We start from the raw sequence: 6,917 nt of genomic DNA, 5'->3' as shown, positions 1-6,917 counted from the left end.
GCTACATTCACAATCTTTCGTAGTTCCTTGTGGTCTTGGGCAGAGCAGGGGCCATACCAAGCTGTGATACAACCAGAAAGAATGCTTTCTATGGTGCATCTGTAAAAATTGACATGCCAAATTTCTTTAGTCTAGAAAGTAGAGGCGTTGGTGGGCTTTCTTCACTATAGTATCAGCATGGGAGAACCAGGACAGGTTTTGGTGATCTGAACACCTAAAAACTTGAAGCTCTCGACCCTTTCTACTTCGTCCCCATTGATGTAGACAGGGGCATGATCTCCTTTACGCTTCCTAAAGTTGATGACAATCTCCTTCATTTTGTTGACATTGAGGGAGAGATTATTGTTGCCGCACCAGATTCTCTATCTCATTCCTGTACTCTGTATTGTCATTGTTTGAGATCTGATCCACTGTGGGGGTGTCATCAGCAAACTTGAAAATCCAATTGGTGGGGAATTTGGCCCCACAGTCACAGGTGTTCAAAAGAAATGGGATTAAGAATGCCTTTTTTAATGCCCTGAATATTTTTGTTCCAGGCTGCTTGCAGCAGTGACCATTTCTGAAGCCTCTATATCGATTCCAGAAGCATAACTCCAAGGGTCAATGTAGGGATTGTAATGAAGTAGAACTGGGAATTGAGAAAGAGTGCATTATTTGAAGATGAGCTTTTTCTGGAAAATCAAGAGAGCAATCCTTTATGAGTGTATTAGTCTTCATTGCTCCTGTAAGTGAATCCCTGCTGTCTCACTGTTATCCTGTGACCTTCTTGCTGTGTTCTGTTTGCCCTCATCCATGGTCATACTGCTTTGCAGAGCAAAAGGAAGATATCACATCTGTATTCCCCATCCTTCCCCACTCTTTCTGCAACCAGTTCCTGCTTTGCCTGGGCATGTCTCTCTCCCACCACCTCCCCCCGCCCAACCAGGGGTTATACTTACCCCTCAACTGCATCTCAATTTTAAATAACGGTTACATCACATCAGTGAGGTTTGAATAGTCAGTAAGTGGTGAATCATGTGACAGGGCTGGCTAATGACGTTGAAATATGAAAAAGAGGTTCTTCCCCTCTGAGAGTGCGAACCTTGTGATGTCACTAGCGAGGGGCATGGAAAATCAAGTAACACAACATCATTGGTGAGAATCGCATTTCCTGATTCTCTCTATTTTCTGTCCACTTTGGCAAAGCCTTGGACCATTAACATGGGCTGCAAATTACCCCCAATTGTGATAGCGATAGTAAGAAAAGAGCGGTAATATCCTGAGGGTTTGTCCTTCATTGATAGTTAATTCCAAAGAAGTATTTGTTGTTTTTGACATCTCCAGGAGATAGGTGAAGTTTGTAATAATTGTACATAATGTGCTTTTACCTAATTACTGTTCAGTAAAGCAGTCTAGTGCTTTGTATCCTGAGGCACAGTTTGATAGAATGCTTTATCTTCCGCCTACTAAAGTCGGGAGGTCACATACAATATACTCTAATAAATCAGGGGACAGTAATTAAGATTCTCTGTCAATGTTTTGTTACATTTACCTAGATATTTGGGTTACACAGTGGTTAGCACTTCTGCCTCACAGTGCCAAGGACTCAGAGTGAATTCTGGCCCCAGGTCACTGTCTGTGGAGTTTGCACATTCTCCCCATGTCTGTGTGGGTTTCCTCCAGGCGCTCTGGGTTAGGTTGATTGGCCATGCTAAATTGACTCTTAGTGTCAGGGGGATTCAGAGGCTAAATGTGTGGGGTTACGGCAATAGGACCTGGGTGGGATTGTGGTCGGTACAGACTTGATGGACTGATTGGCCTCCTTCTGTATCGTCATAATAATATGATTCTAGATATTGAACATACAAAAACACATTCTGATTCTTCATGCACCCAAAATCTACTTGTAAGAAGAGCAAAGGATAATGATTTATCAGGGCTGTGTATAACATAACACCCACAACACAACAGCTCCTATGAAGCCAAAAATCAGAAAGTTTTGGATCTTTCTGAGACCCCATGAATCATTGTTTAGCTAGCGCACTGAGAGATCACCGACCTTTATATCTGCAATAACGCACCAGGAGGTGATCTTTCAGATCTGTGAAGTACCTACATTCTCTCTTCCTCTCAGAATGAGTATGCGAAGTGTTTGGCTTCTCTAAAATCAGAAGTACTTTGTTTACCCAATGCAAGAAACCAAATTCAAATGCCACAATGGCATCTGAGATTAAAACTTCAGCCAGAATGTTGGAGTGAGCAGGCACTTTTAACATTTGGTCCACTTCAGTTCTTTCACCAGCCTCACAGTATTTGAAACCACTGGCAGTGCATGTTAATCCCTTAACAATAGCCATGATTTAATCTTAACATTTCAATCCAAGCATTACGCATTATGATGGGCAGCTAGTCTGGAAAGACAACAAACTGCAGGGGTAGCCAATATTTAATTCATCTGAATAGCTGTTCACACCAGGCAAATGAGAGTAATAGAGTGGTGACATTATCAGTGATAACAAATAAAAGGACTGATGTTGATGAAGACCAGAACCACGGAAATATTAATAAAATGTGTGATGTGATTACAGTGGAATAAATAACCTTTCTCACCTCCCAATGCCAATATGTGAAAAGTTCCCATATATTGCTCTTCTGCATGCGGTGCAGTGATACTGTAGGGAGTGGGATGAGGTTGACGACGATACAAATAATAACGTTTTGTTGACTATTGAATTGATTTACATTACACAGGAAAAGAATGATAAACGGGCAGTGTCCTTTGGCTCAAAATCTCTGATGGGCATTCGGGAAGACAGTTAATTGCAGCAGGGACAATGAAGTATTCCTTACACAAAGGTGATAGAAGTTGTTCTACAGCTTTTGAAAAAAACTAAGGCATGTTTGGAAATGGTAACTCCCTGTACAAATATGCTTGTAGGTTAGTTATGCCTTAACTCTTTTAATGCCAACTCTCCTTTTATCATGTCAGAACAGGCTTGTGGGATACCTATGACAGCAGATGGTGAAATTTGAATTCAATAAAAAAATCTGGAATTAAAAGTCTATTGAAACCATTGTTGATTGTCGTAGAAACCCATTTAGTTCACTAATGTCCTCTGGGGATGAAATCTGCCATCCTTCCCTTGTCTGGCCTATTTGTGACTCCAGAGCCATAGCAATGTGGTTGACTCTCAACTGTCCTCCAAGGACAACGAAGGATGGGCAAGAAATGCTGGCCAGCCAGTGATGCCCACATGAATTTTTAAAATGCTTAGCAAGTTCCCTTGTGCGACATAACTTAAGTTAAAATTTGTTTTATTACAAGGAGTTACAAGTAGGCTTACATTAACACAGCAATGAAGTTACTATGAAAATCCCCTAGTTGCTACACTCCGATGCCTGTTCAGGTACACTGAGGAGCAATTTAGCATGACCAGTGCACCTAACCAGCACGTCATTCGGACTGTGGGAGGAAACCAGAGCACCCAAAGGAAACCCATGCAGACACAGGAACAACGTGCAGACTTTGCAGAGACAGTGACCCAAACTGGGAATCAAACTCAGGCCCTTGGCGCTGTGAGAGAGTAGTGCTAACCACTGTGCCATTGTGCCAACTTTTGCTTTACAAGGACTGTTATTTGGAAGTGACCTTGCACCGGCTTTCATTGAAACTTGTCGCAATGAGCTTCACACAGTATGGGCAGAATTCTATGACCCTACCCACCAGCAGGGTTTTCCAGTCCCGTCAAAGTCAATAGCATTTTGAGTGGCTCACAGCATTTTCCAGCACCACCTCCACCATTAAAGGTTCGTAAAATTCCACCCTACATGTTCTAAGTACAGGTTTTAATTTCCAGGTAAATTTAATTTGGAGCCAAAGTACTAGCAAAATTTGACAACCTCCATATATGTAGTGTCTTTAACACAGAGAAAGGTCAGCAGATGTTTCACAACAGCTTAATCTAAGAAAAGTGGACTCAAGTTTGAAACAACAAAATGGAGTTTTTTTTTAATCTTTGGCCAACTGGTTTTAAGCACAAATGGACACAAAAAGGAAATATACATCTAACAAATAATAGAGAAAGTTTTAAATGAGTGGGAATCAGTAAATTTTCAGGCTCATTTTCATAATAGTTCATACTGTCGGTCACTGATTTGCAAATGAACAGAATTGATGGCAGGAAATCATAGAATCTCTACAGTGCAGAAGGAGACCATTTGGCCGTCCAGCCTGCACCGGCAACAATCCCACCAAGGCTGTGCCACTGTTTTGCCCAAATCTCTCACCTATCCATCAAGACTGTCCACACCATGATGACCACAGAATCCTGACCTCTCCCCTCTTCACCCCAATACCTACATAAACCCTTCTCATTTGGAACCATGTAATCTCTTGAGGGATTTTTTTCTGTTCTTGTTTACAACTCTGGGGAATGCATGCGAGATTAGCATAATTCTCAAATAGAACGCTGACAATTTATGCTGTCTCAGCATTGAAAAGATTGAATCTTGAAAACCATGTAAAAACATGATGAAATCTGATGATATATGCTTTCAGGCTAATTTCAGACAACTTTGCCAAGGTCATGAAATAAATAAGCATTGTTAGCAAACTGTGTTCCCGAGTACCAAAAGAGAAAATACTGGAAATTCTCAACAGATCTGGCTGCATCTGTAAGGAGAGAAAAAAGTTGATGTTTCGAGTCCAGATGACCCTTTGTCAAAGCTTTGGGATCATTCGGACTCAAAACATTAGCACTTTTTTCTCCTTACAGATGCTGCCAGACCTGTTGAGAGTTTCCAGGCTTTTCTCTTTTGGTTTCAGAATGCTGCAGTAATTTGCTTTTATTTTTTGTCTTCAGTAGTGCATTGGTTACCTTCTGCTCTCTTCATGCTACAAGGCAATGCAATTGACTCTTGTCCTGCTGCCTACAATACGTGGGGTACAGGAGGCCTCAATTTTGATCATGCCATTGGGTGCAACTCTGGAAATGTTAGCTCTTTGCAGAATTGTGTGCCGTTGTTTATTTTGTACCTTGATGTTTCTATTTCTTGCAAGGTGTTGTGTTATCTGAATGGCTAATTGGTAATTAATACTTTAATTGTTGGAGATGCTTGAATGAAGCATCGTGCAGCAAAAATACATATTTTGTTTTAAATGGATTTTGGAGGCTGAGCTACTTTAGTGCCACTTAGCAAAAGGGCGATGATCTGTTTATGTATTTTAAGTTGCAATGATTGGACAACACAATCACAAGACTCTCTATCAGATGATGGTGCCCTTTAATAGAGAATGGCTGACATCTGAAACTGAACTGAGATAACATTCTATGCCCTATTTTTGGGTGCTGTGCTAACCCTATAAGTTTACTGCCAAGTCAGTTGCAACTATTTTAAGCTCCAATTAAGGCATCCGTTTGGTGCAGATTAACAAATATCATTGATAAGTGCCTCAGATGAAACTCTTGACTCCTGTTCTAACAGGACGTTCAAAGAGCACAAGCTAAAGATCTGAAATTGTAATAATGCAGAGGGCTCATGATAATGATCGGATGGGTGAATGGAATTTCCAAAAATGAAAAGACATGACAAGGTTATCCATGTAGAAACTCTACAGTGCAAAAGGAGGCCATTCAGCCCATCGAGTCTGCACCAATAACAATCCCACCCAAGTACTATCCCTATTACCCCATATATTTATCCCACTAATCCCACTAACCTATGCATGCCAGGATACGAAGGCTCAATTTAACATGGCCAATCAACCTAGCCCACACATCTTTGGAGTGGGGGAGGAAACCCACACAGACACAGGGAGAATGCGCAGACTCCACACAGATGGTGACCCAAGCCAGGAATTGAACCTAGGACCCTGGAGCTGTGAGGCAGCAGCACTAAACACTGTGCCACCATGCCACCCCAAATAGGTGGCCAAATAGATGTGAAAGACAAGCTGAAAAAGCAAAGGTTTCAAATGCCATGTTGTTGGAACATGGGAGAATGAATTTATAAAGCTAAAAAGATATCTAATTCTGTGTAGGGGGCGATGTTTGGAGGCCTGGAAGATAACAAAGAGGGTGATTTTGGAAAGACCACCATTGACTGTAATCATTTCTGGCCTATAATGTATGCTGCGTCTGCAGGAAATTTGCATATAATAAGAAATATTACCAATTGATTAAATTAAAATCTTATTTATGTCATTGCCATACTATGTGTGATAGATTATAGCTAAGAACATTTATCCTTGCTGATGGGTCACAAGTTCTAATGCTTACCTTCCTCTCACTATATAAACTGGAGCATCTGGATTGAAAGTACAAGTCACACATTAGCAAATAATACCACAGGGATTCAGAAACTTACACTATTTCCACAACATGAGCGTTTGTTAGACACAGACAGAAAGACCAAATTGGATTAAGAAAGACTTGCATGCAAACATTATAGACACCGGGTATGTTGTGGACAGATGGGTCAAAAAATCAGCAGTTGTGTTGGAGCAGCAGCAAGATATATATATTCTACCCTGAACATAATAGATCAGAGGTTGGGTAGTCTCCACAGTTTGGTCTCCTCAGGCATAGACAGCGCCAGAAAGCAGAATGACTGCACTGGGACCTAATATACATGGCTTGTCATCCAAAATCTTCAACTACTTACAGATGTTAAAAAGACAAGCAATTATATTTGCATTTCATGACCTCTGGATATCACACTGTACTAATGTACTCACTGTTCTAATGTAGTTAACACAACTGCCAATTTGTGAACAGAAAGCTCTTGGAAACATCAATGTGATAATAACAAGATTAACTGTTCTTTGGCGCTGTTAATTGAAGGATTAATACTGGCCAGGGCAATGGCTCACAACTCTAACTAAAGTTCTAAGGTTGAAACTCTTTAGTTTGGCAAAAGGTATTCTAATGGGGTGGAAA

Source organism: Carcharhinus amblyrhynchos, chromosome 21, assembly GCF_965287045.1.
Source record: "Carcharhinus amblyrhynchos chromosome 21, sCarAmb.v2.hapA, whole genome shotgun sequence".
Lineage (NCBI taxonomy): Eukaryota > Metazoa > Chordata > Chondrichthyes > Carcharhiniformes > Carcharhinidae > Carcharhinus > Carcharhinus amblyrhynchos.
The sequence above is the reverse complement of the archived record's forward strand: the minus strand, read 5'-3'. Positions refer to the sequence as shown.